Source organism: Doryrhamphus excisus, chromosome 7, assembly GCF_030265055.1.
Source record: "Doryrhamphus excisus isolate RoL2022-K1 chromosome 7, RoL_Dexc_1.0, whole genome shotgun sequence".
NCBI lineage: Eukaryota > Metazoa > Chordata > Actinopteri > Syngnathiformes > Syngnathidae > Doryrhamphus > Doryrhamphus excisus.
Genome location: NC_080472.1, coordinates 13,117,190 through 13,137,932, shown reverse-complemented (window position 1 = coordinate 13,137,932; position 20,743 = coordinate 13,117,190). Strand labels below are relative to the sequence as shown.

Genomic DNA, 20,743 nt, shown 5'->3' with positions numbered 1-20,743 from the left:
GTCTAGTTTGGCCTGCGTCGCCTTCAAATAAGATCTTTTCAGTTGTCCTGGCAGCTTACGGCCATACTACCCTGAAAACGCCCGATCTCGTCAGATCTCGAAAGCTAAGCAGCGGCGGGCCTGGTTAGTACTTGGATGGGAGACCGCCTGGGAATACCAGGTGCTGTAAGATTTTTATGGTTTCTGCTCTTGCCTGACAGCAGAGGGCGCTGTTTGACACTTTTTGCTGGAGTCTAATTTGGCCTGCGTCGCCTTCAAATAGGATCTTTTTAGTAGCCCTGGCAGCATACCGCCATACTACCTTGAAAACGCCCGATCTCGTCCGATCTCGGAAGCTAAGCAGGGGCGGGCCTGGTTAGTACTTGGATGGGAGACCGCCTGGAAAAACCAGGTGCTGTAAGCTTTTTATGGTTTCTGCTCTTGCCTGACAGCAGAGGGCGCTGTTTGACACTTTTTGCTGGAGTCTACTTTGGCCTGCGTCGCCTTCAAATAGGATCTCTTCAGTTGCCCTGGCAGCTTACGGCCATACTACCCTGAAAACGCCCGATCTCGTCCGATCTCGGAGGCTAAGCAGGGGCGGGCCTGGTTAGTACTTGGATGGGAGACCGCCTGGGAATACCAGGTGCTGTAAGCTTTTTATGGTTTCTGCTCTTGCCTGACAGCAGAGGGCGCTGTTTGACACTTTTTGCTGGAGTCTAGTTTGGCCTGCGTCGCCTTCAAATAAGATCTTTTCAGTTGTCCTGGCAGCTTACGGCCATACTACCCTGAAAACGCCCGATCTCGGAAGCTAAGCAGGGGCGGGCCTGTTTAATACTTGGATGGGAGACCGCCTGGGAATTCCAGGTGCTGTAAGCTTTTTATGGTTTCTGCTCTTGCCTGACAGCAGAGGGCGCTGTTTGACACTTTTTGCTGGAGTCTAGTTTGGCTTGTGTCGCCTTCAAATAGGATCTTTTCAGTTGCCCTGGCAGCTTACGGCCATACTACCCTGAAAACGCCCGATCTCGTCCGATCTCGGAAGCTAAGCAGGGGTGGGCCTGGTTAGTACTTGGATGGGAGACCGCCTGGGAATACCAGGTGCTGTAAGTTTTTTATAGTTTCTGCTCTTGCCTGACAGCAGAGGGCGCTGTTTGACACTTTTTGCTGGATCTAGTTTGGCCTGCGTCGCCTTCAAATAAGATCTTTTCAGTTGTCCTGGCAGCTTACGGCCATACTACCCTGAAAACGCCCGATCTCGTCCGATCTCGGAAGCTAAGCAGGGGCGGGCGTGGTTAGTACTTGGATGGGAGACCGCCTGGGAATACCAGGTGCTGCAAGCTTTTTATGGTTTCTGCTCTTGCCTGACAGCAGAGGGCGCTGTTTGACACTTTTTGCTGGAGTCTATTTTGGCCTGCGTCGCCTTCAAATAGGATCTTTTCAGTTGACCTGGCAGCTTTCGGCCATACTACCCTGAAAACGCCCGATCTCGGAAGCTAAGCAGGGGCGGGCCTGGTTAGTACTTAGATGGGAGACCGCCTGGGAATACCAGGTGCTGCAAGCTTTTTATGGCTTCTGCTCTTGCCTGACAGCAGAGGGCGCTGTTTGACACTTTTTGCTGGAGTCTATTTTGGCCTGCGTCGCCTTCAAATAGGATCTTTTCAGTTGACCTGGCAGCTTTCGGCCATACTACCCTGAAAACGCCCGATCTCGGAAGCTGAGCAGGGGCGGGCCTGGTTAGTACTTGGATGGGAGACCGCCTGGGAATACCAGGTGCTGTAAGCTTTTTATGGTTTCTGCTCTTGCCTGACAGCAGAGGGCGCTGTTTGACACTTTTTGCTGGAGTCTAGTTTGGCCTGCGTCGCCTTCAAATAGGATCTTTTCAGTTGCCCTGGCAGCTTACGGCCATACTACCTTGAAAACGCCCGATCTCGTCCGATCTCGGAAGCTAAGCAGGGGCGGGCCTGGTTAGTACTTGGATGGGAGTCCGCCTGGGAATACCAGGTGCTGTAAGCTTTTTATAGTTTATGCTCTTGCCTGACAGCAGAGGGCGCTGTTTGACACTTTTTGCTGGAGTCTAGTTTGGCCTGCGTCGCCTTCAAATAAGATCTTTTCAGTTGTCCTGGCAGCTTACGGCCATACTACCCTGAAAACGCCCGATCTCGTCAGATCTCGGAAGCTAAGCAGCGGCGGGCCTGGTTAGTACTTGGATGGGAGACCGCCTGGGAATTCCAGGTGCTGTAAGCTTTTTATGGTTTCTGCTCTTGCCTGACAGCAGAGGGCGCTGTTTGACACTTTTTGCTGGAGTCTAGTTTGGCCTGTGTCGCCTTCAAATAGGATCTTTTCAGTTGCCCTGGCAGCTTACGGCCATACTACCCTGAAAACGCCCGATCTCGTCCGATCTCGGAAGCTAAGCAGGGGCGGGCCTGGTTAGTACTTGGATGGGAGTCCGCCTGGGAATACCAGGTGCTGTAAGCTTTTTATAGTTTATGCTCTTGCCTGACAGCAGAGGGCGCTGTTTGACACTTTTTGCTGGAGTCTAGTTTGGCCTGCGTCGCCTTCAAATAAGATCTTTTCAGTTGTCCTGGCAGCTTTCGGCCATACTACCCTGAAAACGCCCGATCTCGGAAGCTAAGCAGGGGCGGGCCTGGTTAGTACTTGGATGAGAAACCGCCTGGGAATACCAGGTGCTGTAAGCTTTTTATGGTTTCTGCTCTTGCCTGACAGCAGAGGGCGCTGTTTGACACTTTTTGCTGGAGTCTAGTTTGGCCTGCGTCGCCTTCAAATAGGATCTTTTCAGTTGCCCTGGCAGCTTACGGCAATACTACCCTGAAAACGCCCGATCTCGTCCGATCTCGGAAGCTAAGCAGGGGCGGGCCTGGTTAGTACTTGGATGGGAGTCCGCCTGGGAATACCAGGTGCTGTAAGCTTTTTATAGTTTATGCTCTTGCCTGACAGCAGAGGGCGCTGTTTGACACTTTTTGCTGGAGTCTAGTTTGGCCTGCGTCGCCTTCAAATAAGATCTTTTCAGTTGTCCTGGCAGCTTACGGCCATACTACCCTGAAAACGCCCGATCTCGTCAGATCTCGGAAGCTAAGCAGCGGCGGGCCTGGTTAGTACTTGGATGGGAGACCGCCTGGGAATACCAGGTGCTGTAAGCTTTTAATGGTTTCTGCTCTTGCCTGACAGCAGAGGGCGCTGTTTGACACTTTTTGCTGGAGTCTAATTTGGCCTGCGTCGCCTTCAAATAGGATCTTTTTAGTAGCCCTGGCAGCATACGGCCATACTACCTTGAAAACGCCCGATCTCGTCCGATCTCGGAAGCTAAGCAGGGGCGGGCCTGGTTAGTACTTGGATGGGAGACCGCCTGGAAAACCCAGGTGCTGTAAGCTTTTTATGGTTTCTGCTCTTGCCTGACAGCAGAGGGCGCTGTTTGACACTTTTTGCTGGAGTCTACTTTGGCCTGCGTCGCCTTCAAATAGGATCTCTTCAGTTGCCCTGGCAGCTTACGGCCATACTACCCTGAAAACGCCCGATCTCGTCCGATCTCGGAGGCTAAGCAGGGGCGGGCCTGGTTAGTACTTGGATGGGAGACCGCCTGGGAATACCAGGTGCTGTAAGCTTTTTATGGTTTCTGCTCTTGCCTGACAGCAGAGGGCGCTGTTTGACACTTTTTGCTGGAGTCTAGTTTGGCCTGCGTCGCCTTCAAATAAGATCTTTTCAGTTGTCCTGGCAGCTTACGGCCATACTACCCTGAAAACGCCCGATCTCGGAAGCTAAGCAGGTGCGGGCCTGTTTAATACTTGGATGGGAGACCGCCTGGGAATTCCAGGTGCTGTAAGCTTTTTATGGTTTCTGCTCTTGCCTGACAGCAGAGGGCGCTGTTTGACACTTTTTGCTGGAGTCTAATTTGGCCTGCGTCGCCTTCAAATAGGATCTTTTTAGTTGCCCTGGCAGCTTACGGCCATACTACCCTGAAAACGCCCGATCTCGTCCGACCTCGGAAGCTAAGCAGGGGCGGGCCTGGTTATTACTTGGATGGGAGACCGCCTGGGAATACCAGGTGCTGCAAGCTTTTTATGGTTTCTGCTCTTGCCTGACAGCAGAGGGCGCTGTTTGACACTTTTTGCTGGAGTCTATTTTGGCCTGCGTCGCCTTCAAATAGGATCTTTTCAGTTGACCTGGCAGCTTTCGGCCATACTACCCTGAAACCGCCCGATCTCGGAAGCTAAGCAGGGGCGGGCCTGCTTAGTACTTGGATGGGAGACCGCCTGGGAATACCAGGTGCTGTAAGCTTTTTATGGTTTCTGCTCTTGCCTGACAGCAGAGGGCGCTGTTTGACACTTTTTGCTGGAGTCTAGTTTGGCCTGCGTCGCCTTCAAATAGGATCTTTTCAGTTGTCCTGGCAGCTTACGGCCATACTACCCTGAAAACGCCCGATCTCGTCCGATCTCGGAAGCTAAGCAGGGGCGGGCCTGGTTAGTACTTGGATGGGAGACCGCCTGGGAATACCAGGTGCTGTAAGCTTTTTATGGTTTCTGCTCTTGCCTGACAGCAGAGGGCGCTGTTTGACACTTTTTGCTGGAGTCTAGTTTGGCCTGCGTCGCCTTCAAATAGGATCTTTTCAGTTGCCCTGGCAGCTTACGGCCATACTACCCTGAAAACGCCCGATCTCGTTGGACCTCGGAAGCTAAGCAGGGGCGGGCCTGGTTATTACTTGGATGGGAGACCGCCTGGGATTACCAGGTGCTGCAAGCTTTTTATGGTTTCTGCTCTTGCCTGACAGCAGAGGGCGCTGTTTGACACTTTTTGCTGGAGTCTATTTTGGCCTGCGTCGCCTTCAAATAGGATCTTTTCAGTTGACCTGGCAGCTTTCGGCCGTACTACCCTGAAAACGCCCGATCTCGGAAGCTAAGCAGGGGCGGGCCTGGTTAGTACTTGGATGAGAGACCGCCTGGGAATACCAGGTGCTGTAAGCTTTTTATGGTTTCTGCTCTTGCCTGACAGCAGAGGGCGCTGTTTGACACTTTTTGCTGGAGTCTAGTTTGGCCTGCGTCGCCTTCAAATAGGATCTTTTCAGTTGCCCTGGCAGCTTACGGCAATACTACCCTGAAAACGCCCGATCTCGTCCGATCTCGGAAGCTAAGCAGGGGCGGGCCTGGTTAGTACTTGGATGGGAGTCCGCCTGGGAATACCAGGTGCTGTAAGCTTTTTATAGTTTATGCTCTTGCCTGACAGCAGAGGGCGCTGTTTGACACTTTTTGCTGGAGTCTAGTTTGGCCTGCGTCGCCTTCAAATAAGATCTTTTCAGTTGTCCTGGCAGCTTACGGCCATACTACCCTGAAAACGCCCGATCTCGTCAGATCTCGGAAGCTAAGCAGCGGCGGGCCTGGTTAGTACTTGGATGGGAGACCGCCTGGGAATACCAGGTGCTGTAAGCTTTTTATGGTTTCTGCTCTTGCCTGACAGCAGAGGGCGCTGTTTGACACTTTTTGCTGGAGTCTAATTTGGCCTGCGTCGCCTTCAAATAGGATCTTTTTAGTAGCCCTGGCAGCATACGGCCATACTACCTTGAAAACGCCCGATCTCGTCCGATCTCGGAAGCTAAGCAGGGGCGGGCCTGGTTAGTACTTGGATGGGAGACCGCCTGGAAAACCCAGGTGCTGTAAGCTTTTTATGGTTTCTGCTCTTGCCTGACAGCAGAGGGCGCTGTTTGACACTTTTTGCTGGAGTCTACTTTGGCCTGCGTCGCCTTCAAATAGGATCTCTTCAGTTGCCCTGGCAGCTTACGGCCATACTACCCTGAAAACGCCCGATCTCGTCCGATCTCGGAGGCTAAGCAGGGGCGGGCCTGGTTAGTACTTGGATGGGAGACCGCCTGGGAATACCAGGTGCTGTAAGCTTTTTATGGTTTCTGCTCTTGCCTGACAGCAGAGGGCGCTGTTTGACACTTTTTGCTGGAGTCTAGTTTGGCCTGCGTCGCCTTCAAATAAGATCTTTTCAGTTGTCCTGGCAGCTTACGGCCATACTACCCTGAAAACGCCCGATCTCGGAAGCTAAGCAGGTGCGGGCCTGTTTAATACTTGGATGGGAGACCGCCTGGGAATTCCAGGTGCTGTAAGCTTTTTATGGTTTCTGCTCTTGCCTGACAGCAGAGGGCGCTGTTTGACACTTTTTGCTGGAGTCTAATTTGGCCTGCGTCGCCTTCAAATAGGATCTTTTTATTAGCCCTGGCAGCATACGGCCATACTACCTTGAAAACGCCCGATCTCGTCCGATCTCGGAAGCTAAGCAGGGGCGGGCGTGGTTAGTACTTGGATGGGAGACCGCCTGGGAATACCAGGTGCTGTAAGCTTTTTATGGTTTCTGCTCTTGCCTGACAGCAGAGGGCGCTGTTTGACACTTTTTGCTGGAGTCTAGTTTGGCCTGCGTCGCCTTCAAATAGGATCTTTTCAGTTGCCCTGGCAGCTTACGGCCATACTACCCTGAAAACGCCCGATCTCGTCGGACCTCGGAAGCTAAGCAGGGGCGGGCCTGGTTATTACTTGGATGGGAGACCGCCTGGGAATACCAGGTGCTGCAAGCTTTTTATGGTTTCTGCTCTTGCCTGACAGCAGAGGGCGCTGTTTGACACTTTTTGCTGGAGTCTATTTTGGCCTGCGTCGCCTTCAAATAGGATCTTTTCAGTTGACCTGGCAGCTTTCGGCCGTACTACCCTGAAAACGCCCGATCTCGGAAGCTAAGCAGGGGCGGGCCTGGTTAGTACTTGGATGAGAGACCGCCTGGGAATACCAGGTGCTGTAAGCTTTTTATGGTTTCTGCTCTTGCCTGACAGCAGAGGGCGCTGTTTGACACTTTTTGCTGGAGTCTAGTTTGGCCTGCGTCGCCTTCAAATAGGATCTTTTCAGTTGCCCTGGCAGCTTACGGCAATACTACCCTGAAAACGCCCGATCTCGTCCGATCTCGGAAGCTAAGCAGGGGCGGGCCTGGTTAGTACTTGGATGGGAGTCCGCCTGGGAATACCAGGTGCTGTAAGCTTTTTATAGTTTATGCTCTTGCCTGACAGCAGAGGGCGCTGTTTAACACTTTTTGCTGGAGTCTAGTTTGGCCTGCGTCGCCTTCAAATAAGATCTTTTCAGTTGTCCTGGCAGCTTACGGCCATACTACCCTGAAAACGCCCGATCTCGTCAGATCTCGGAAGCTAAGCAGCGGCGGGCCTGGTTAGTACTTGGATGGGAGACCGCCTGGGAATACCAGGTGCTGTAAGCTTTTTATGGTTTCTGCTCTTGCCTGACAGCAGAGGGCGCTGTTTGACACTTTTTGCTGGAGTCTAGTTTGGCCTGCGTCGCCTTCAAATAAGATCTTTTCAGTTGTCCTGGCAGCTTACGGCCATACTACCCTGAAAACGCCCGATCTCGGAAGCTAAGCAGGTGCGGGCCTGTTTAATACTTGGATGGGAGACCGCCTGGGAATTCCAGGTGCTGTAAGCTTTTTATGGTTTCTGCTCTTGCCTGACAGCAGAGGGCGCTGTTTGACACTTTTTGCTGGAGTCTAATTTGGCCTGCGTCGCCTTCAAATAGGATCTTTTTAGTAGCCCTGGCAGCATACGGCCATACTACCTTGAAAACGCCCGATCTCGTCCGATCTCGGAAGCTAAGCAGGGGCGGGCGTGGTTAGTACTTGGATGGGAGACCGCCTGGGAATACCAGGTGCTGTAAGCTTTTTATGGTTTCTGCTCTTGCCTGACAGCAGAGGGCGCTGTTTGACACTTTTTGCTGGAGTCTAGTTTGGCCTGCGTCGCCTTCAAATAGGATCTTTTCAGTTGCCCTGGCAGCTTACGGCCATACTACCCTGAAAACGCCCGATCTCGTCGGACCTCGGAAGCTAAGCAGGGGCGGGCCTGGTTATTACTTGGATGGGAGACCGCCTGGGAATACCAGGTGCTGCAAGCTTTTTATGGTTTCTGCTCTTGCCTGACAGCAGAGGGCGCTGTTTGACACTTTTTGCTGGAGTCTATTTTGGCCTGCGTCGCCTTCAAATAGGATCTTTTCAGTTGACCTGGCAGCTTTCGGCCGTACTACCCTGAAAACGCCCGATCTCGGAAGCTAAGCAGGGGCGGGCCTGGTTAGTACTTGGATGAGAGACCGCCTGGGAATACCAGGTGCTGTAAGCTTTTTATGGTTTCTGCTCTTGCCTGACAGCAGAGGGCGCTGTTTGACACTTTTTGCTGGAGTCTAGTTTGGCCTGCGTCGCCTTCAAATAGGATCTTTTCAGTTGCCCTGGCAGCTTACGGCAATACTACCCTGAAAACGCCCGATCTCGTCCGATCTCGGAAGCTAAGCAGGGGCGGGCCTGGTTAGTACTTGGATGGGAGTCCGCCTGGGAATACCAGGTGCTGTAAGCTTTTTATAGTTTATGCTCTTGCCTGACAGCAGAGGGCGCTGTTTAACACTTTTTGCTGGAGTCTAGTTTGGCCTGCGTCGCCTTCAAATAAGATCTTTTCAGTTGTCCTGGCAGCTTACGGCCATACTACCCTGAAAACGCCCGATCTCGTCAGATCTCGGAAGCTAAGCAGCGGCGGGCCTGGTTAGTACTTGGATGGGAGACCGCCTGGGAATACCAGGTGCTGTAAGCTTTTTATGGTTTCTGCTCTTGCCTGACAGCAGAGGGCGCTGTTTGACACTTTTTGCTGGAGTCTAATTTGGCCTGCGTCGCCTTCAAATAGGATCTTTTTAGTAGCCCTGGCAGCATACGGCCATACTACCTTGAAAACGCCCGATCTCGTCCGATCTCGGAAGCTAAGCAGGGGCGGGCCTGGTTAGTACTTGGATGGGAGACCGCCTGGAAAACCCAGGTGCTGTAAGCTTTTTATGGTTTCTGCTCTTGCCTGACAGCAGAGGGCGCTGTTTGACACTTTTTGCTGGAGTCTACTTTGGCCTGCGTCGCCTTCAAATAGGATCTCTTCAGTTGCCCTGGCAGCTTACGGCCATACTACCCTGAAAACGCCCGATCTCGTCCGATCTCGGAGGCTAAGCAGGGGCGGGCCTGGTTAGTACTTGGATGGGAGACCGCCTGGGAATACCAGGTGCTGTAAGCTTTTTATGGTTTCTGCTCTTGCCTGACAGCAGAGGGCGCTGTTTGACACTTTTTGCTGGAGTCTAGTTTGGCCTGCGTCGCCTTCAAATAAGATCTTTTCAGTTGTCCTGGCAGCTTACGGCCATACTACCCTGAAAACGCCCGATCTCGGAAGCTAAGCAGGTGCGGGCCTGTTTAATACTTGGATGGGAGACCGCCTGGGAATTCCAGGTGCTGTAAGCTTTTTATGGTTTCTGCTCTTGCCTGACAGCAGAGGGCGCTGTTTGACACTTTTTGCTGGAGTCTAATTTGGCCTGCGTCGCCTTCAAATAGGATCTTTTTAGTAGCCCTGGCAGCATACGGCCATACTACCTTGAAAACGCCCGATCTCGTCCGATCTCGGAAGCTAAGCAGGGGCGGGCGTGGTTAGTACTTGGATGGGAGACCGCCTGGGAATACCAGGTGCTGTAAGCTTTTTATGGTTTCTGCTCTTGCCTGACAGCAGAGGGCGCTGTTTGACACTTTTTGCTGGAGTCTAGTTTGGCCTGCGTCGCCTTCAAATAGGATCTTTTCAGTTGCCCTGGCAGCTTACGGCCATACTACCCTGAAAACGCCCGATCTCGTCGGACCTCGGAAGCTAAGCAGGGGCGGGCCTGGTTATTACTTGGATGGGAGACCGCCTGGGAATACCAGGTGCTGCAAGCTTTTTATGGTTTCTGCTCTTGCCTGACAGCAGAGGGCGCTGTTTGACACTTTTTGCTGGAGTCTATTTTGGCCTGCGTCGCCTTCAAATAGGATCTTTTCAGTTGACCTGGCAGCTTTCGGCCATACTACCCTGAAACCGCCCGATCTCGGAAGCTAAGCAGGGGCGGGCCTGCTTAGTACTTGGATGGGAGACCGCCTGGGAATACCAGGTGCTGTAAGCTTTTTATGGTTTCTGCTCTTGCCTGACAGCAGAGGGCGCTGTTTGACACTTTTTGCTGGAGTCTAGTTTGGCCTGCGTCGCCTTCAAATAGGATCTTTTCAGTTGTCCTGGCAGCTTACGGCCATACTACCCTGAAAACGCCCGATCTCGTCCGATCTCGGAAGCTAAGCAGGGGCGGGCCTGGTTAGTACTTGGATGGGAGACCGCCTGGGAATACCAGGTGCTGTAAGCTTTTTATGGTTTCTGCTCTTGCCTGACAGCAGAGGGCGCTGTTTGACACTTTTTGCTGGAGTCTAGTTTGGCCTGCGTCGCCTTCAAATAGGATCTTTTCAGTTGCCCTGGCAGCTTACGGCCATACTACCCTGAAAACGCCCGATCTCGTTGGACCTCGGAAGCTAAGCAGGGGCGGGCCTGGTTATTACTTGGATGGGAGACCGCCTGGGAATACCAGGTGCTGCAAGCTTTTTATGGTTTCTGCTCTTGCCTGACAGCAGAGGGCGCTGTTTGACACTTTTTGCTGGAGTCTATTTTGGCCTGCGTCGCCTTCAAATAGGATCTTTTCAGTTGACCTGGCAGCTTTCGGCCGTACTACCCTGAAAACGCCCGATCTCGGAAGCTAAGCAGGGGCGGGCCTGGTTAGTACTTGGATGGGAGTCCGCCTGGGAATACCTGGTGCTGTAAGCTTTTTATAGTTTATGCTCTTGCCTGACAGCAGAGGGCGCTGTTTGACACTTTTTGCTGGAGTCTAGTTTGGCCTGCGTCGCCTTCAAATAAGATCTTTTCAGTTGTCCTGGCAGCTTACGGCCATACTACCCTGAAAACGCCCGATCTCGTCAGATCTCGGAAGCTAAGCAGCGGCGGGCCTGGTTAGTACTTGGATGGGAGACCGCCTGGGAATACCAGGTGCTGTAAGCTTTTTATGGTTTCTGCTCTTGCCTGACAGCAGAGGGCGCTGTTTGACACTTTTTGCTGGAGTCTAGTTTGGCCTGCGTCGCCTTCAAATAGGATCTTTTTAGTAGCCCTGGCAGCATACGGCCATACTACCTTGAAAACGCCCGATCTCGTCCGATCTCGGAAGCTAAGCAGGGGCGAGCCTGGTTAGTACTTGGATGGGAGACCGCCTGGAAAAACCAGGTGCTGTAAGCTTTTTATGGTTTCTGCTCTTGCCTGACAGCAGAGGGCGCTGTTTGACACTTTTTGCTGGAGTCTAATTTGGCCTGCGTCGCCTTCAAATAGGATCTCTTCAGTTGCCCTGGCAGCTTACGGCCATACTACCCTGAAAACGCCCGATCTCGTCCGATCTCGGAGGCTAAGCAGGGGCGGGCCTGGTTAGTACTTGGATGGGAGACCGCCTGGGAATACCAGGTGCTGTAAGCTTTTTATGGTTTCTGCTCTTGCCTGACAGCAGAGGGCGCTGTTTGACACTTTTTGCTGGAGTCTAGTTTGGCCTGCGTCGCCTTCAAATAAGATCTTTTCAGTTGTCCTGGCAGCTTACGGCCATACTACCCTGAAAACGCCCGATCTCGGAAGCTAAGCAGGGGCGGGCCTGTTTAATACTTGGATGGGAGACCGCCTGGGAATTCCAGGTGCTGTAAGCTTTTTATGGTTTCTGCTCTTGCCTGACAGCAGAGGACGCTGTTTGACACTTTTTGCTGGAGTCTAGTTTGGCCTGTGTCGCCTTCAAATAGGATCTTTTCAGTTGCCCTGGTAGCTTACGGCCATACTACCCTGAAAACGCCCGATCTCGTCCGATCTCGGAAGCTAAGCAGGGGTGGGCCTGGTTAGTACTTGGATGGGAGACCGCCTGGGAATACCAGGTGCTGTAAGTTTTTTATAGTTTCTGCTCTTGCCTGACAGCAGAGGGCGCTGTTTGACACTTTTTGCTGGATCTAGTTTGGCCTGCGTCGCCTTCAAATAAGATCTTTTCAGTTGTCCTGGCAGCTTACGGCCATACTACCCTGAAAACGCCCTATCTCGTCCGATCTCGGAAGCTAAGCAGGGGCGGGCGTGGTTAGTACTTGGATGGGAGACCGCCTGGGAATACCAGGTGCTGTAAGCTTTTTATGGTTTATGCTCTTGCCTGACAGCAGAGGGCGCTGTTTGACACTATTTGCTGGAGTCTAGTTTGGCCTGCGTCGCCTTCAAATAGGATCTTTTCAGTTGCCCTGGCAGCTTACGGCCATACTACCCTGAAAACGCCCGATCTCGTCGGACCTCGGAAGCTAAGCAGGGGCGGGCCTGGTTATTACTTGGATGGGAGACCGCCTGGGAATACCAGGTGCTGCAAGCTTTTTATGGTTTCTGCTCTTGCCTGACAGCAGAGGGCGCTGTTTGACACTTTTTGCTGGAGTCTATTTTGGCCTGCGTCGCCTTCAAATAGGATCTTTTCAGTTGACCTGGCAGCTTTCGGCCATACTACCCTGAAAACGCCCGATCTCGGAAGCTAAGCAGGGGCGGGCCTGGTTAGTACTTGGATGGGAGACCGCCTGGGAATACCAGGTGCTGTAAGCTTTTTATGGTTTCTGCTCTTGCCTGACAGCAGAGGGCGCTGTTTGACACTTTTTGCTGGAGTCTAGTTTGGCCTGCGTCGCCTTCAAATAGGATCTTTTCAGTTGCCCTGGCAGCTTACGGCCATACTACCCTGAAAACGCCCGATCTCGTCCGATCTCGGAAGCTAAGCAGGGGCGGGCCTGGTTAGTACTTGGATGGGAGTCCGCCTGGGAATACCAGGTGCTGTAAGCTTTTTATAGTTTATGCTCTTGCCTGACAGCAGAGGGCGCTGTTTGACACTTTTTGCTGGAGTCTAGTTTGGCCTGCGTCGCCTTCAAATAAGATCTTTTCAGTTGTCCTGGCAGCTTACGGCCATACTACCCTGAAAACGCCCGATCTCGTCAGATCTCAGAAGCTAAGCAGCGGCGGGCCTGGTTAGTACTTGGATGGGAGACCGCCTGGGAATACCAGGTGCTGTAAGCTTTTTATGGTTTCTGCTCTTGCCTGACAGCAGAGGGCGCTGTTTGACACTTTTTGCTGGAGTCTAATTTGGCCTGCGTCGCCTTCAAATAGGATCTTTTTAGTAGCCCTGGCAGCATACGGCCATACTACCTTGAAAACGCCCGATCTCGTCCGATCTCGGAAGCTAAGCAGGGGCGGGCCTGGTTAGTACTTGGATGGGAGACCGCCTGGAAAAACCAGGTGCTGTAAGGTTTTTATGGTTTCTGCTCTTGCCTGACAGCAGAGGGCGCTGTTTGACACTTTTTGCTGGAGTCTAATTTGGCCTGCGTCGCCTTCAAATAGGATCTCTTCAGTTGCCCTGGCAGCTTACGGCCATACTACCCTGAAAACGCCCGATCTCGTCCGATCTCGGAGGCTAAGCAGGGGCGGGCCTGGTTAGTACTTGGATGGGAGACCGCCTGGGAATACCAGGTGCTGTAAGCTTTTTATGGTTTCTGCTCTTGCCTGACAGCAGAGGGCGCTGTTTGACACTTTTTGCTGGAGTCTAGTTTGGCCTGCGTCGCCTTCAAATAAGATCTTTTCAGTTGTCCTGGCAGCTTACGGCCATACTACCCTGAAAACGCCCGATCTCGGAAGCTAAGCAGGGGCGGGCCTGTTTAATACTTGGATGGGAGACCGCCTGGGAATTCCAGGTGCTGTAAGCTTTTTATGGTTTCTGCTCTTGCCTGACAGCAGAGGGCGCTGTTTGACACTTTTTGCTGGAGTCTAGTTTGGCTTGTGTCGCCTTCAAATAGGATCTTTTCAGTTGCCCTGGCAGCTTACGGCCATACTACCCTGAAAACGCCCGATCTCGTCCGATCTCGGAAGCTAAGCAGGGGTGGGCCTGGTTAGTACTTGGATGGGAGACCGCCTGGGAATACCAGGTGCTGTAAGTTTTTTATAGTTTCTGCTCTTGCCTGACAGCAGAGGGCGCTGTTTGACACTTTTTGCTGGATCTAGTTTGGCCTGCGTCGCCTTCAAATAAGATCTTTTCAGTTGTCCTGGCAGCTTACGGCCATACTACCCTGAAAACGCCCGATCTCGTCCGATCTCGGAAGCTAAGCAGGGGCGGGCGTGGTTAGTACTTGGATGGGAGACCGCCTGGGAATACCAGGTGCTGCAAGCTTTTTATGGTTTCTGCTCTTGCCTGACAGCAGAGGGCGCTGTTTGACACTTTTTGCTGGAGTCTATTTTGGCCTGCGTCGCCTTCAAATAGGATCTTTTCAGTTGACCTGGCAGCTTTCGGCCATACTACCCTGAAAACGCCCGATCTCGGAAGCTAAGCAGGGGCGGGCCTGGTTAGTACTTGGATGGGAGACCGCCTGGGAATACCAGGTGCTGTAAGCTTTTTATGGTTTCTGCTCTTGCCTGACAGCAGAGGGCGCTGTTTGACACTTTTTGCTAGAGTCTAGTTTGGCCTGCGTCGCCTTCAAATAGGATCTTTTCAGTTGCCCTGGCAGCTTACGGCCATACTACCCTGAAAACGCCCGATCTCGTCGGACCTCGGAAGCTAAGCAGGGGCGGGCCTGGTTATTACTTGGATGGGAGACCGCCTGGGAATACCAGGTGCTGCAAGCTTTTTATGGTTTCTGCTCTTGCCTGACAGCAGAGGGCGCTGTTTGACACTTTTTGCTGGAGTCTATTTTGGCCTGCGTCGCCTTCAAATAGGATCTTTTCAGTTGACCTGGCAGCTTTCGGCCATACTACCCTGAAAACGCCCGATCTCGGAAGCTAAGCAGGGGCGGGCCTGGTTAGTACTTGGATGAGAGACCGCCTGGGAATACCAGGTGCTGTAAGCTTTTTATGGTTTCTGCTCTTGCCTGACAGCAGAGGGCGCTGTTTGACACTTTTTGCTGGAGTCTAGTTTGGCCTGCGTCGCCTTCAAATAGGATCTTTTCAGTTGCCCTGGCAGCTTACGGCAATACTACCCTGAAAACGCCCGATCTCGTCCGATCTCGGAAGCTAAGCAGGGGCGGGCCTGGTTAGTACTTGGATGGGAGTCCGCCTGGGAATACCAGGTGCTGTAAGCTTTTTATAGTTTATGCTCTTGCCTGACAGCAGAGGGCGCTGTTTGACACTTTTTGCTGGAGTCTAGTTTGGCCTGCGTCGCCTTCAAATAAGATCTTTTCAGTTGTCCTGGCAGCTTACGGCCATACTACCCTGAAAACGCCCGATCTCGTCAGATCTCGGAAGCTAAGCAGCGGCGGGCCTGGTTAGTACTTGGATGGGAGACCGCCTGGGAATACCAGGTGCTGTAAGCTTTTTATGGTTTCTGCTCTTGCCTGACAGCAGAGGGCGCTGTTTGACACTTTTTGCTGGAGTCTAATTTGGCCTGCGTCGCCTTCAAATAGGATCTTTTTAGTAGCCCTGGCAGCATACGGCCATACTACCTTGAAAACGCCCGATCTCGTCCGATCTCGGAAGCTAAGCAGGGGCGGGCCTGGTTAGTACTTGGATGGGAGACCGCCTGGAAAACCCAGGTGCTGTAAGCTTTTTATGGTTTCTGCTCTTGCCTGACAGCAGAGGGCGCTGTTTGACACTTTTTGCTGGAGTCTACTTTGGCCTGCGTCGCCTTCAAATAGGATCTCTTCAGTTGCCCTGGCAGCTTACGGCCATACTACCCTGAAAACGCCCGATCTCGTCCGATCTCGGAGGCTAAGCAGGGGCGGGCCTGGTTAGTACTTGGATGGGAGACCGCCTGGGAATACCAGGTGCTGTAAGCTTTTTATGGTTTCTGCTCTTGCCTGACAGCAGAGGGCGCTGTTTGACACTTTTTGCTGGAGTCTAGTTTGGCCTGCGTCGCCTTCAAATAAGATCTTTTCAGTTGTCCTGGCAGCTTACGGCCATACTACCCTGAAAACGCCCGATCTCGGAAGCTAAGCAGGTGCGGGCCTGTTTAATACTTGGATGGGAGACCGCCTGGGAATTCCAGGTGCTGTAAGCTTTTTATGGTTTCTGCTCTTGCCTGACAGCAGAGGGCGCTGTTTGACACTTTTTGCTGGAGTCTAATTTGGCCTGCGTCGCCTTCAAATAGGATCTTTTTAGTAGCCCTGGCAGCATACGGCCATACTACCTTGAAAACGCCCGATCTCGTCCGATCTCGGAAGCTAAGCAGGGGCGGGCGTGGTTAGTACTTGGATGGGAGACCGCCTGGGAATACCAGGTGCTGTAAGCTTTTTATGGTTTCTGCTCTTGCCTGACAGCAGAGGGCGCTGTTTGACACTTTTTGCTGGAGTCTAGTTTGGCCTGCGTCGCCTTCAAATAGGATCTTTTCAGTTGCCCTGGCAGCTTACGGCCATACTACCCTGAAAACGCCCGATCTCGTCGGACCTCGGAAGCTAAGCAGGGGCGGGCCTGGTTATTACTTGGATGGGAGACCGCCTGGGAATACCAGGTGCTGCAAGCTTTTTATGGTTTCTGCTCTTGCCTGACAGCAGAGGGCGCTGTTTGACACTTTTTGCTGGAGTCTATTTTGGCCTGCGTCGCCTTCAAATAGGATCTTTTCAGTTGACCTGGCAGTTTTCGGCCATACTACCCTGAAACCGCCCGATCTCGGAAGCTAAGCAGGGGCGGGCCTGCTTAGTACTTGGATGGGAGACCGCCTGGGAATACCAGGTGCTGTAAGCTTTTTATGGTTTCTGCTCTTGCCTGACAGCAGAGGGCGCTGTTTGACACTTTTTGCTGGAGTCTAGTTTGGCCTGCGTCGCCTTCAAATAGGATCTTTTCAGTTGTCCTGGCAGCTTACGGCCATACTACCCTGAAAACGCCCGATCTCGTCCGATCTCGGAAGCTAAGCAGGGGCGGGCCTGGTTAGTACTTGGATGGGAGACCGCCTGGGAATACCAGGTGCTGTAAGCTTTTTATGGTTTCTGCTCTTGCCTGACAGCAGAGGGCGCTGTTTGACACTTTTTGCTGGAGTCTAGTTTGGCCTGCGTCGCCTTCAAATAGGATCTTTTCAGTTGCCCTGGCAGCTTACGGCCATACTACCCTGAAAACGCCCGATCTCGTTGGACCTCGGAAGCTAAGCAGGGGCGGGCCTGGTTATTACTTGGATGGGAGACCGCCTGGGAATACCAGGTGCTGCAAGCTTTTTATGGTTTCTGCTCTTGCCTGACAGCAGAGGGCGCTGTTTGACACTTTTTGCTGGAGTCTATTTTGGCCTGCGTCGCCTTCAAATAGAATCTTTTCAGTTGACCTGGCAGCTTTCGGCCGTACTACCCTGAAAACGCCCGATCTCAGAAGCTAAGCAGGGGCGGGCCTGGTTAGTACTTGGATGGGAGTCCGCCTGGGAATACCAGGTGCTGTAAGCTTTTTATAGTTTATGCTCTTGCCTGACAGCAGAGGGCGCTGTTTGACACTTTTTGCTGGAGTCTAGTTTGGCCTGCGTCGCCTTCAAATAAGATCTTTTCAGTTGTCCTGGCAGCTTACGGCCATACTACCCTGAAAACGCCCGATCTCGTCAGATCTCGGAAGCTATACAGCGGCGGGCCTGGTTAGTACTTGGATGGGAGACCGCCTGGGAATACCAGGTGCTGTAAGCTTTTTATGGTTTCTGCTCTTGCCTGACAGCAGAGGGCGCTGTTTGACACTTTTTGCTGGAGTCTAGTTTGGCCTGCGTCGCCTTCAAATAGGATCTTTTCAGTTGCCCTGGCAGCTTACGGCCATACTACCCTGAAAACGCCCGATCTCGTCCGATCTCGGAAGCTAAGCAGGGGCGGGCCTGGTTAGTACTTGGATGGCAGTCCGCCTTGGAATACCAGGTGCTGTAAGCTTTTTATAGTTTATGCTCTTGCCTGACAGCAGAGGGCGCTGTTTGACACTTTTTGCTGGAGTCTAGTTTGGCCTGCGTCGCCTTCAAATAAGATCTTGTCAGTTGTCCTGGCAGCTTACGGCCATACTACCCTGAAAACGCCCGATCTCGTCAGATCTCGGAAGCTAAGCAGCGGCGGGCCTGGTTAGTACTTGGATGGGAGACCGCCTGGGAATACCAGGTGCTGTAAGCTTTTTATGGTTTCTGCTCTTGCCTGACAGCAGAGGGCGCTGTTTGACACTATTTGCTGGAGTCTAGTTTGGCCTGCGTCGCCTTCAAATAGGATCTTTTCAGTTGCCCTGGCAGCTTACGGCCATACTACCCTGAAAACGCCCGATCTCGTCGGACCTCGGAAGCTAAGCAGGGGCGGGCCTGGTTATTACTTGGATGGGAGACCGCCTGGGAATACCAGGTGCTGCAAGCTTTTTATGGTTTCTGCTCTTGCCTGACAGCAGAGGGCGCTGTTTGACACTTTTTGCTGGAGTCTATTTTGGCCTGCGTCGCCTTCAAATAGGATCTTTTCAGTTGACCTGGCAGCTTTCGGCCATACTACCCTGAAAACGCCCGATCTCGGAAGCTAAGCAGGGGCGGGCCTGGTTAGTACTTGGATGGGAGACCGCCTGGGAATACCAGGTGCTGTAAGCTTTTTATGGTTTCTGCTCTTGCCTGACAGCAGAGGGCGCTGTTTGACACTTTTTGCTGGAGTCTAGTTTGGCCTGCGTCGCCTTCAAATAGGATCTTTTCAGTTGCCCTGGCAGCTTACGGCCATACTACCCTGAAAACGCCCGATCTCGTCCGATCTCGGAAGCTAAGCAGGGGCGGGCCTGGTTAGTACTTGGATGGGAGTCCGCCTGGGAATACCAGGTGCTGTAAGCTTTTTATAGTTTATGCTCTTGCCTGACAGCAGAGGGCGCTGTTTGACACTTTTTGCTGGAGTCTAGTTTGGCCTGCGTCGCCTTCAAATAAGATCTTTTCAGTTGTCCTGGCAGCTTACGGCCATACTACCCTGAAAACGCCCGATCTCGTCAGATCTCAGAAGCTAAGCAGCGGCGGGCCTGGTTAGTACTTGGATGGGAGACCGCCTGGGAATACCAGGTGCTGTAAGCTTTTTATGGTTTCTGCTCTTGCCTGACAGCAGAGGGCGCTGTTTGACACTTTTTGCTGGAGTCTAATTCGGCCTGCGTCGCCTTCAAATAGGATCTTTTTAGTAGCCCTGGCAGCATACGGCCATACTACCTTGAAAACGCCCGATCTCGTCCGATCTCGGAAGCTAAGCAGGGGCGGGCCTGGTTAGTACTTGGATGGGAGACCGCCTGGAAAAACCAGGTGCTGTAAGCTTTTTATGGTTTCTGCTCTTGCCTGACAGCAGAGGGCGCTGTTTGACACTTTTTGCTGGAGTCTAGTTTGGCCTGCGTCGCCTTCAGATAGGATCTTTTCAGTTGTCCTGGCAGCTTACGGCCATACTACCCTGAAAACGCCCGATCTCGTCCGATCTCGGAAGCTAAGCAGGGGCGGGCCTGGTTAGTACTTGGATGGGAGACCGCCTGGGAATACCAGGTGCTGTAAGCTTTTTATGGTTTCTGCTCTTGCCTGACAGCAGAGGGCGCTGTTTGACACTTTTTGCTGGAGTCTAGTTTGGCCTGCGTCGCCTTCAAATAGGATCTTTTCAGTTGCCCTGGCAGCTTACGGCCATACTACCCTGAAAACGCCCGATCTCGTCGGACCTCGGAAGCTAAGCAGGGGCGGGCCTGGTTATTACTTGGATGGGAGACCGCCTGGGAATACCAGGTGCTGCAAGCTTTTTATGGTTTCTGCTCTTGCCTGACAGCAGAGGGCGCTGTTTGACACTTTTTGCTGGAGTCTATTTTGGCCTGCGTCGCCTTCAAATAGGATCTTTTCAGTTGACCTGGCAGCTTTCGGCCATACTACCCTGAAAACGCCCGATCTCGGAAGCTAAGCAGGGGCGGGCCTGGCTAGTACTTGGATGGGAGACCGCCTGGGAATACCAGGTGCTGTAAGCTTTTTATGGTTTCTGCTCTTGCCTGACAGCAGAGGGCGCTGTTTGACACTTTTTGCTGGAGTCTAGTTTGGCCTGCGTCGCCTTCAAATAGGATCTTTTCAGTTGCCCTGGCAGCTTACGGCCATACTACCCTGAAAACGCCCGATCTCGGAAGCTAAGCAGGGGCGGGCCTGGTTAGTACTTGGATGCGAGTCCGCCTGGGAATACCAGGTGCTGTAAGCTTTTTATAGTTTATGCTCTTGCCTGACAGCAGAGGGCGCTGTTTGACACTTTTTGCTGGAGTCTAGTTTGGCCTGCGTCGCCTTCAAATAAGATCTTTTCAGTTGTCCTGGCAGCTTACGGCCATACTACCCTGAAAACGCCCGATCTCGTCAGATCTCGGAAGCTAAGCAGCGGCGGGCCTGGTTAGTACTTGGATGGGAGACCGCCTGGGAATACCAGGTGCTGTAAGCTTTTTATGGTTTCTGCTCTTGCCTGACAGCAGAGGGCACTGTTTGACACTTTTTGCTGGAGTCTAATTTGGCCTGCGTCGCCTTCAAATAGGATCTTTTTAGTAGCCCTGGCAGCATACGGCCATACTACCTTGAAAACGCCCGATCTCGTCCGATCTCGGAAGCTAAGCAGGGGCGGGCCTGGTTAGTACTTGGATGGGAGACCGCCTGGAAAAACCAGGTGCTGTAAGCTTTTTATGGTTTCTGCTCTTGCCTGACAGCAGAGGGCGCTGTTTGACACTTTTTGCTGGAGTCTACTTTGGCCTGCGTCGCCTTCAAATAGGATCTCTTCAGTTGCCCTGGCAGCTTACGGCCATACTACCCTGAAAACGCCCGATCTCGTCCGATCTCGGAGGCTAAGCAGGGGCGGGCCTGGTTAGTACTTGGATGGGAGACCGCCTGGGAATACCAGGTGCTGTAAGCTTTTTATGGTTTCTGCTCTTGCCTGACAGCAGAGG

General features: G+C 52.7%; 65 non-coding genes and 26 pseudogenes across 65 annotated transcripts; all 91 read left to right on the top strand.

Moving 5' to 3' along the window:
- The first annotated feature begins 53 nt into the window (after positions 1–53).
- LOC131133156 (5S ribosomal RNA) lies at positions 54–172 on the top strand. The gene has a single exon (XR_009130737.1). It is a non-coding gene; the product is annotated as a 5S ribosomal RNA (ribosomal RNA).
- Positions 173–284: 112 nt separating this feature from the next.
- Positions 285–403, top strand: LOC131133256 (5S ribosomal RNA). Its single transcript, XR_009130833.1, has one exon. It is a non-coding gene; the product is annotated as a 5S ribosomal RNA (ribosomal RNA).
- A 112-nt stretch (positions 404–515) lies between these two features.
- On the top strand, positions 516–634 carry LOC131133840 (5S ribosomal RNA). The gene has a single exon (XR_009131117.1). It is a non-coding gene; the product is annotated as a 5S ribosomal RNA (ribosomal RNA).
- A 112-nt stretch (positions 635–746) lies between these two features.
- On the top strand, positions 747–855 carry LOC131133460 (5S ribosomal RNA; annotated as a pseudogene).
- A 112-nt stretch (positions 856–967) lies between these two features.
- LOC131133659 (5S ribosomal RNA) lies at positions 968–1,086 on the top strand. Its single transcript, XR_009130940.1, has one exon. It is a non-coding gene; the product is annotated as a 5S ribosomal RNA (ribosomal RNA).
- Positions 1,087–1,197: 111 nt separating this feature from the next.
- On the top strand, positions 1,198–1,316 carry LOC131133015 (5S ribosomal RNA). The gene has a single exon (XR_009130600.1). It is a non-coding gene; the product is annotated as a 5S ribosomal RNA (ribosomal RNA).
- A 112-nt stretch (positions 1,317–1,428) lies between these two features.
- Positions 1,429–1,537, top strand: LOC131133449 (5S ribosomal RNA; annotated as a pseudogene).
- Positions 1,538–1,649: 112 nt separating this feature from the next.
- LOC131133489 (5S ribosomal RNA) lies at positions 1,650–1,758 on the top strand (annotated as a pseudogene).
- Positions 1,759–1,870: 112 nt separating this feature from the next.
- On the top strand, positions 1,871–1,989 carry LOC131133884 (5S ribosomal RNA). Its single transcript, XR_009131161.1, has one exon. It is a non-coding gene; the product is annotated as a 5S ribosomal RNA (ribosomal RNA).
- A 112-nt stretch (positions 1,990–2,101) lies between these two features.
- LOC131134015 (5S ribosomal RNA) lies at positions 2,102–2,220 on the top strand. The gene has a single exon (XR_009131286.1). It is a non-coding gene; the product is annotated as a 5S ribosomal RNA (ribosomal RNA).
- Positions 2,221–2,332: 112 nt separating this feature from the next.
- On the top strand, positions 2,333–2,451 carry LOC131133725 (5S ribosomal RNA). The gene has a single exon (XR_009131004.1). It is a non-coding gene; the product is annotated as a 5S ribosomal RNA (ribosomal RNA).
- A 112-nt stretch (positions 2,452–2,563) lies between these two features.
- Positions 2,564–2,672, top strand: LOC131133540 (5S ribosomal RNA; annotated as a pseudogene).
- Positions 2,673–2,784: 112 nt separating this feature from the next.
- LOC131133900 (5S ribosomal RNA) lies at positions 2,785–2,903 on the top strand. Its single transcript, XR_009131176.1, has one exon. It is a non-coding gene; the product is annotated as a 5S ribosomal RNA (ribosomal RNA).
- Positions 2,904–3,015: 112 nt separating this feature from the next.
- LOC131133967 (5S ribosomal RNA) lies at positions 3,016–3,134 on the top strand. Its single transcript, XR_009131240.1, has one exon. It is a non-coding gene; the product is annotated as a 5S ribosomal RNA (ribosomal RNA).
- Positions 3,135–3,246: 112 nt separating this feature from the next.
- On the top strand, positions 3,247–3,365 carry LOC131133090 (5S ribosomal RNA). The gene has a single exon (XR_009130672.1). It is a non-coding gene; the product is annotated as a 5S ribosomal RNA (ribosomal RNA).
- Positions 3,366–3,477: 112 nt separating this feature from the next.
- LOC131133839 (5S ribosomal RNA) lies at positions 3,478–3,596 on the top strand. The gene has a single exon (XR_009131116.1). It is a non-coding gene; the product is annotated as a 5S ribosomal RNA (ribosomal RNA).
- Positions 3,597–3,708: 112 nt separating this feature from the next.
- LOC131133576 (5S ribosomal RNA) lies at positions 3,709–3,817 on the top strand (annotated as a pseudogene).
- A 112-nt stretch (positions 3,818–3,929) lies between these two features.
- LOC131133053 (5S ribosomal RNA) lies at positions 3,930–4,048 on the top strand. Its single transcript, XR_009130637.1, has one exon. It is a non-coding gene; the product is annotated as a 5S ribosomal RNA (ribosomal RNA).
- Positions 4,049–4,160: 112 nt separating this feature from the next.
- LOC131133509 (5S ribosomal RNA) lies at positions 4,161–4,269 on the top strand (annotated as a pseudogene).
- Positions 4,270–4,381: 112 nt separating this feature from the next.
- On the top strand, positions 4,382–4,500 carry LOC131133937 (5S ribosomal RNA). The gene has a single exon (XR_009131211.1). It is a non-coding gene; the product is annotated as a 5S ribosomal RNA (ribosomal RNA).
- A 112-nt stretch (positions 4,501–4,612) lies between these two features.
- LOC131133359 (5S ribosomal RNA) lies at positions 4,613–4,731 on the top strand (annotated as a pseudogene).
- A 112-nt stretch (positions 4,732–4,843) lies between these two features.
- On the top strand, positions 4,844–4,952 carry LOC131133545 (5S ribosomal RNA; annotated as a pseudogene).
- Positions 4,953–5,064: 112 nt separating this feature from the next.
- On the top strand, positions 5,065–5,183 carry LOC131133899 (5S ribosomal RNA). The gene has a single exon (XR_009131175.1). It is a non-coding gene; the product is annotated as a 5S ribosomal RNA (ribosomal RNA).
- A 112-nt stretch (positions 5,184–5,295) lies between these two features.
- Positions 5,296–5,414, top strand: LOC131133966 (5S ribosomal RNA). The gene has a single exon (XR_009131239.1). It is a non-coding gene; the product is annotated as a 5S ribosomal RNA (ribosomal RNA).
- Positions 5,415–5,526: 112 nt separating this feature from the next.
- On the top strand, positions 5,527–5,645 carry LOC131133088 (5S ribosomal RNA). Its single transcript, XR_009130670.1, has one exon. It is a non-coding gene; the product is annotated as a 5S ribosomal RNA (ribosomal RNA).
- Positions 5,646–5,757: 112 nt separating this feature from the next.
- On the top strand, positions 5,758–5,876 carry LOC131133838 (5S ribosomal RNA). Its single transcript, XR_009131115.1, has one exon. It is a non-coding gene; the product is annotated as a 5S ribosomal RNA (ribosomal RNA).
- A 112-nt stretch (positions 5,877–5,988) lies between these two features.
- On the top strand, positions 5,989–6,097 carry LOC131133574 (5S ribosomal RNA; annotated as a pseudogene).
- A 112-nt stretch (positions 6,098–6,209) lies between these two features.
- On the top strand, positions 6,210–6,328 carry LOC131133095 (5S ribosomal RNA). The gene has a single exon (XR_009130677.1). It is a non-coding gene; the product is annotated as a 5S ribosomal RNA (ribosomal RNA).
- A 112-nt stretch (positions 6,329–6,440) lies between these two features.
- Positions 6,441–6,559, top strand: LOC131133192 (5S ribosomal RNA). Its single transcript, XR_009130772.1, has one exon. It is a non-coding gene; the product is annotated as a 5S ribosomal RNA (ribosomal RNA).
- Positions 6,560–6,671: 112 nt separating this feature from the next.
- On the top strand, positions 6,672–6,780 carry LOC131133544 (5S ribosomal RNA; annotated as a pseudogene).
- Positions 6,781–6,892: 112 nt separating this feature from the next.
- On the top strand, positions 6,893–7,011 carry LOC131133898 (5S ribosomal RNA). Its single transcript, XR_009131174.1, has one exon. It is a non-coding gene; the product is annotated as a 5S ribosomal RNA (ribosomal RNA).
- Positions 7,012–7,123: 112 nt separating this feature from the next.
- LOC131133965 (5S ribosomal RNA) lies at positions 7,124–7,242 on the top strand. Its single transcript, XR_009131238.1, has one exon. It is a non-coding gene; the product is annotated as a 5S ribosomal RNA (ribosomal RNA).
- Positions 7,243–7,354: 112 nt separating this feature from the next.
- LOC131133572 (5S ribosomal RNA) lies at positions 7,355–7,463 on the top strand (annotated as a pseudogene).
- Positions 7,464–7,575: 112 nt separating this feature from the next.
- On the top strand, positions 7,576–7,694 carry LOC131133094 (5S ribosomal RNA). Its single transcript, XR_009130676.1, has one exon. It is a non-coding gene; the product is annotated as a 5S ribosomal RNA (ribosomal RNA).
- A 112-nt stretch (positions 7,695–7,806) lies between these two features.
- LOC131133190 (5S ribosomal RNA) lies at positions 7,807–7,925 on the top strand. The gene has a single exon (XR_009130770.1). It is a non-coding gene; the product is annotated as a 5S ribosomal RNA (ribosomal RNA).
- A 112-nt stretch (positions 7,926–8,037) lies between these two features.
- On the top strand, positions 8,038–8,146 carry LOC131133543 (5S ribosomal RNA; annotated as a pseudogene).
- A 112-nt stretch (positions 8,147–8,258) lies between these two features.
- Positions 8,259–8,377, top strand: LOC131133897 (5S ribosomal RNA). The gene has a single exon (XR_009131173.1). It is a non-coding gene; the product is annotated as a 5S ribosomal RNA (ribosomal RNA).
- Positions 8,378–8,489: 112 nt separating this feature from the next.
- Positions 8,490–8,608, top strand: LOC131133964 (5S ribosomal RNA). The gene has a single exon (XR_009131237.1). It is a non-coding gene; the product is annotated as a 5S ribosomal RNA (ribosomal RNA).
- A 112-nt stretch (positions 8,609–8,720) lies between these two features.
- On the top strand, positions 8,721–8,839 carry LOC131133087 (5S ribosomal RNA). The gene has a single exon (XR_009130669.1). It is a non-coding gene; the product is annotated as a 5S ribosomal RNA (ribosomal RNA).
- A 112-nt stretch (positions 8,840–8,951) lies between these two features.
- Positions 8,952–9,070, top strand: LOC131133837 (5S ribosomal RNA). Its single transcript, XR_009131113.1, has one exon. It is a non-coding gene; the product is annotated as a 5S ribosomal RNA (ribosomal RNA).
- Positions 9,071–9,182: 112 nt separating this feature from the next.
- On the top strand, positions 9,183–9,291 carry LOC131133571 (5S ribosomal RNA; annotated as a pseudogene).
- A 112-nt stretch (positions 9,292–9,403) lies between these two features.
- Positions 9,404–9,522, top strand: LOC131133093 (5S ribosomal RNA). The gene has a single exon (XR_009130675.1). It is a non-coding gene; the product is annotated as a 5S ribosomal RNA (ribosomal RNA).
- Positions 9,523–9,634: 112 nt separating this feature from the next.
- LOC131133189 (5S ribosomal RNA) lies at positions 9,635–9,753 on the top strand. Its single transcript, XR_009130769.1, has one exon. It is a non-coding gene; the product is annotated as a 5S ribosomal RNA (ribosomal RNA).
- A 112-nt stretch (positions 9,754–9,865) lies between these two features.
- LOC131133508 (5S ribosomal RNA) lies at positions 9,866–9,974 on the top strand (annotated as a pseudogene).
- A 112-nt stretch (positions 9,975–10,086) lies between these two features.
- Positions 10,087–10,205, top strand: LOC131133925 (5S ribosomal RNA). The gene has a single exon (XR_009131200.1). It is a non-coding gene; the product is annotated as a 5S ribosomal RNA (ribosomal RNA).
- A 112-nt stretch (positions 10,206–10,317) lies between these two features.
- On the top strand, positions 10,318–10,436 carry LOC131133225 (5S ribosomal RNA). The gene has a single exon (XR_009130803.1). It is a non-coding gene; the product is annotated as a 5S ribosomal RNA (ribosomal RNA).
- A 112-nt stretch (positions 10,437–10,548) lies between these two features.
- LOC131133506 (5S ribosomal RNA) lies at positions 10,549–10,657 on the top strand (annotated as a pseudogene).
- A 112-nt stretch (positions 10,658–10,769) lies between these two features.
- On the top strand, positions 10,770–10,888 carry LOC131133963 (5S ribosomal RNA). The gene has a single exon (XR_009131236.1). It is a non-coding gene; the product is annotated as a 5S ribosomal RNA (ribosomal RNA).
- A 112-nt stretch (positions 10,889–11,000) lies between these two features.
- On the top strand, positions 11,001–11,119 carry LOC131133254 (5S ribosomal RNA). Its single transcript, XR_009130831.1, has one exon. It is a non-coding gene; the product is annotated as a 5S ribosomal RNA (ribosomal RNA).
- A 112-nt stretch (positions 11,120–11,231) lies between these two features.
- On the top strand, positions 11,232–11,350 carry LOC131133836 (5S ribosomal RNA). Its single transcript, XR_009131112.1, has one exon. It is a non-coding gene; the product is annotated as a 5S ribosomal RNA (ribosomal RNA).
- A 112-nt stretch (positions 11,351–11,462) lies between these two features.
- LOC131133459 (5S ribosomal RNA) lies at positions 11,463–11,571 on the top strand (annotated as a pseudogene).
- A 112-nt stretch (positions 11,572–11,683) lies between these two features.
- Positions 11,684–11,802, top strand: LOC131133657 (5S ribosomal RNA). Its single transcript, XR_009130938.1, has one exon. It is a non-coding gene; the product is annotated as a 5S ribosomal RNA (ribosomal RNA).
- Positions 11,803–11,913: 111 nt separating this feature from the next.
- On the top strand, positions 11,914–12,032 carry LOC131133158 (5S ribosomal RNA). The gene has a single exon (XR_009130739.1). It is a non-coding gene; the product is annotated as a 5S ribosomal RNA (ribosomal RNA).
- Positions 12,033–12,144: 112 nt separating this feature from the next.
- On the top strand, positions 12,145–12,263 carry LOC131133188 (5S ribosomal RNA). Its single transcript, XR_009130768.1, has one exon. It is a non-coding gene; the product is annotated as a 5S ribosomal RNA (ribosomal RNA).
- Positions 12,264–12,375: 112 nt separating this feature from the next.
- On the top strand, positions 12,376–12,484 carry LOC131133379 (5S ribosomal RNA; annotated as a pseudogene).
- Positions 12,485–12,596: 112 nt separating this feature from the next.
- On the top strand, positions 12,597–12,715 carry LOC131133724 (5S ribosomal RNA). The gene has a single exon (XR_009131003.1). It is a non-coding gene; the product is annotated as a 5S ribosomal RNA (ribosomal RNA).
- A 112-nt stretch (positions 12,716–12,827) lies between these two features.
- Positions 12,828–12,946, top strand: LOC131133048 (5S ribosomal RNA). The gene has a single exon (XR_009130632.1). It is a non-coding gene; the product is annotated as a 5S ribosomal RNA (ribosomal RNA).
- A 112-nt stretch (positions 12,947–13,058) lies between these two features.
- LOC131133221 (5S ribosomal RNA) lies at positions 13,059–13,177 on the top strand. The gene has a single exon (XR_009130800.1). It is a non-coding gene; the product is annotated as a 5S ribosomal RNA (ribosomal RNA).
- Positions 13,178–13,289: 112 nt separating this feature from the next.
- On the top strand, positions 13,290–13,408 carry LOC131133835 (5S ribosomal RNA). Its single transcript, XR_009131111.1, has one exon. It is a non-coding gene; the product is annotated as a 5S ribosomal RNA (ribosomal RNA).
- Positions 13,409–13,520: 112 nt separating this feature from the next.
- LOC131133457 (5S ribosomal RNA) lies at positions 13,521–13,629 on the top strand (annotated as a pseudogene).
- A 112-nt stretch (positions 13,630–13,741) lies between these two features.
- On the top strand, positions 13,742–13,860 carry LOC131133656 (5S ribosomal RNA). The gene has a single exon (XR_009130937.1). It is a non-coding gene; the product is annotated as a 5S ribosomal RNA (ribosomal RNA).
- Positions 13,861–13,971: 111 nt separating this feature from the next.
- LOC131133014 (5S ribosomal RNA) lies at positions 13,972–14,090 on the top strand. Its single transcript, XR_009130599.1, has one exon. It is a non-coding gene; the product is annotated as a 5S ribosomal RNA (ribosomal RNA).
- A 112-nt stretch (positions 14,091–14,202) lies between these two features.
- Positions 14,203–14,311, top strand: LOC131133377 (5S ribosomal RNA; annotated as a pseudogene).
- A 112-nt stretch (positions 14,312–14,423) lies between these two features.
- LOC131133187 (5S ribosomal RNA) lies at positions 14,424–14,542 on the top strand. Its single transcript, XR_009130767.1, has one exon. It is a non-coding gene; the product is annotated as a 5S ribosomal RNA (ribosomal RNA).
- Positions 14,543–14,654: 112 nt separating this feature from the next.
- LOC131133490 (5S ribosomal RNA) lies at positions 14,655–14,763 on the top strand (annotated as a pseudogene).
- A 112-nt stretch (positions 14,764–14,875) lies between these two features.
- LOC131133895 (5S ribosomal RNA) lies at positions 14,876–14,994 on the top strand. Its single transcript, XR_009131171.1, has one exon. It is a non-coding gene; the product is annotated as a 5S ribosomal RNA (ribosomal RNA).
- Positions 14,995–15,106: 112 nt separating this feature from the next.
- LOC131133962 (5S ribosomal RNA) lies at positions 15,107–15,225 on the top strand. Its single transcript, XR_009131235.1, has one exon. It is a non-coding gene; the product is annotated as a 5S ribosomal RNA (ribosomal RNA).
- Positions 15,226–15,337: 112 nt separating this feature from the next.
- Positions 15,338–15,456, top strand: LOC131133086 (5S ribosomal RNA). The gene has a single exon (XR_009130668.1). It is a non-coding gene; the product is annotated as a 5S ribosomal RNA (ribosomal RNA).
- A 112-nt stretch (positions 15,457–15,568) lies between these two features.
- Positions 15,569–15,687, top strand: LOC131133834 (5S ribosomal RNA). Its single transcript, XR_009131110.1, has one exon. It is a non-coding gene; the product is annotated as a 5S ribosomal RNA (ribosomal RNA).
- A 112-nt stretch (positions 15,688–15,799) lies between these two features.
- LOC131133570 (5S ribosomal RNA) lies at positions 15,800–15,908 on the top strand (annotated as a pseudogene).
- Positions 15,909–16,020: 112 nt separating this feature from the next.
- Positions 16,021–16,139, top strand: LOC131133092 (5S ribosomal RNA). Its single transcript, XR_009130674.1, has one exon. It is a non-coding gene; the product is annotated as a 5S ribosomal RNA (ribosomal RNA).
- Positions 16,140–16,251: 112 nt separating this feature from the next.
- LOC131133186 (5S ribosomal RNA) lies at positions 16,252–16,370 on the top strand. Its single transcript, XR_009130766.1, has one exon. It is a non-coding gene; the product is annotated as a 5S ribosomal RNA (ribosomal RNA).
- Positions 16,371–16,482: 112 nt separating this feature from the next.
- Positions 16,483–16,591, top strand: LOC131133542 (5S ribosomal RNA; annotated as a pseudogene).
- Positions 16,592–16,703: 112 nt separating this feature from the next.
- On the top strand, positions 16,704–16,822 carry LOC131133914 (5S ribosomal RNA). Its single transcript, XR_009131189.1, has one exon. It is a non-coding gene; the product is annotated as a 5S ribosomal RNA (ribosomal RNA).
- Positions 16,823–16,934: 112 nt separating this feature from the next.
- Positions 16,935–17,053, top strand: LOC131133224 (5S ribosomal RNA). The gene has a single exon (XR_009130802.1). It is a non-coding gene; the product is annotated as a 5S ribosomal RNA (ribosomal RNA).
- A 112-nt stretch (positions 17,054–17,165) lies between these two features.
- Positions 17,166–17,274, top strand: LOC131133593 (5S ribosomal RNA; annotated as a pseudogene).
- Positions 17,275–17,386: 112 nt separating this feature from the next.
- On the top strand, positions 17,387–17,505 carry LOC131133170 (5S ribosomal RNA). Its single transcript, XR_009130751.1, has one exon. It is a non-coding gene; the product is annotated as a 5S ribosomal RNA (ribosomal RNA).
- A 112-nt stretch (positions 17,506–17,617) lies between these two features.
- On the top strand, positions 17,618–17,736 carry LOC131133024 (5S ribosomal RNA). The gene has a single exon (XR_009130609.1). It is a non-coding gene; the product is annotated as a 5S ribosomal RNA (ribosomal RNA).
- A 112-nt stretch (positions 17,737–17,848) lies between these two features.
- Positions 17,849–17,967, top strand: LOC131133961 (5S ribosomal RNA). The gene has a single exon (XR_009131234.1). It is a non-coding gene; the product is annotated as a 5S ribosomal RNA (ribosomal RNA).
- Positions 17,968–18,079: 112 nt separating this feature from the next.
- Positions 18,080–18,198, top strand: LOC131133185 (5S ribosomal RNA). Its single transcript, XR_009130765.1, has one exon. It is a non-coding gene; the product is annotated as a 5S ribosomal RNA (ribosomal RNA).
- A 112-nt stretch (positions 18,199–18,310) lies between these two features.
- LOC131133376 (5S ribosomal RNA) lies at positions 18,311–18,419 on the top strand (annotated as a pseudogene).
- Positions 18,420–18,531: 112 nt separating this feature from the next.
- Positions 18,532–18,650, top strand: LOC131133723 (5S ribosomal RNA). Its single transcript, XR_009131002.1, has one exon. It is a non-coding gene; the product is annotated as a 5S ribosomal RNA (ribosomal RNA).
- Positions 18,651–18,762: 112 nt separating this feature from the next.
- LOC131133047 (5S ribosomal RNA) lies at positions 18,763–18,881 on the top strand. The gene has a single exon (XR_009130631.1). It is a non-coding gene; the product is annotated as a 5S ribosomal RNA (ribosomal RNA).
- A 112-nt stretch (positions 18,882–18,993) lies between these two features.
- LOC131133028 (5S ribosomal RNA) lies at positions 18,994–19,112 on the top strand. Its single transcript, XR_009130613.1, has one exon. It is a non-coding gene; the product is annotated as a 5S ribosomal RNA (ribosomal RNA).
- A 112-nt stretch (positions 19,113–19,224) lies between these two features.
- Positions 19,225–19,343, top strand: LOC131133903 (5S ribosomal RNA). Its single transcript, XR_009131178.1, has one exon. It is a non-coding gene; the product is annotated as a 5S ribosomal RNA (ribosomal RNA).
- A 112-nt stretch (positions 19,344–19,455) lies between these two features.
- LOC131133184 (5S ribosomal RNA) lies at positions 19,456–19,574 on the top strand. The gene has a single exon (XR_009130764.1). It is a non-coding gene; the product is annotated as a 5S ribosomal RNA (ribosomal RNA).
- Positions 19,575–19,686: 112 nt separating this feature from the next.
- Positions 19,687–19,795, top strand: LOC131133417 (5S ribosomal RNA; annotated as a pseudogene).
- A 112-nt stretch (positions 19,796–19,907) lies between these two features.
- Positions 19,908–20,016, top strand: LOC131133507 (5S ribosomal RNA; annotated as a pseudogene).
- A 112-nt stretch (positions 20,017–20,128) lies between these two features.
- LOC131133959 (5S ribosomal RNA) lies at positions 20,129–20,247 on the top strand. Its single transcript, XR_009131232.1, has one exon. It is a non-coding gene; the product is annotated as a 5S ribosomal RNA (ribosomal RNA).
- Positions 20,248–20,359: 112 nt separating this feature from the next.
- Positions 20,360–20,478, top strand: LOC131133027 (5S ribosomal RNA). The gene has a single exon (XR_009130612.1). It is a non-coding gene; the product is annotated as a 5S ribosomal RNA (ribosomal RNA).
- A 112-nt stretch (positions 20,479–20,590) lies between these two features.
- On the top strand, positions 20,591–20,709 carry LOC131133832 (5S ribosomal RNA). The gene has a single exon (XR_009131109.1). It is a non-coding gene; the product is annotated as a 5S ribosomal RNA (ribosomal RNA).
- Positions 20,710–20,743: the final 34 nt, after the last annotated feature.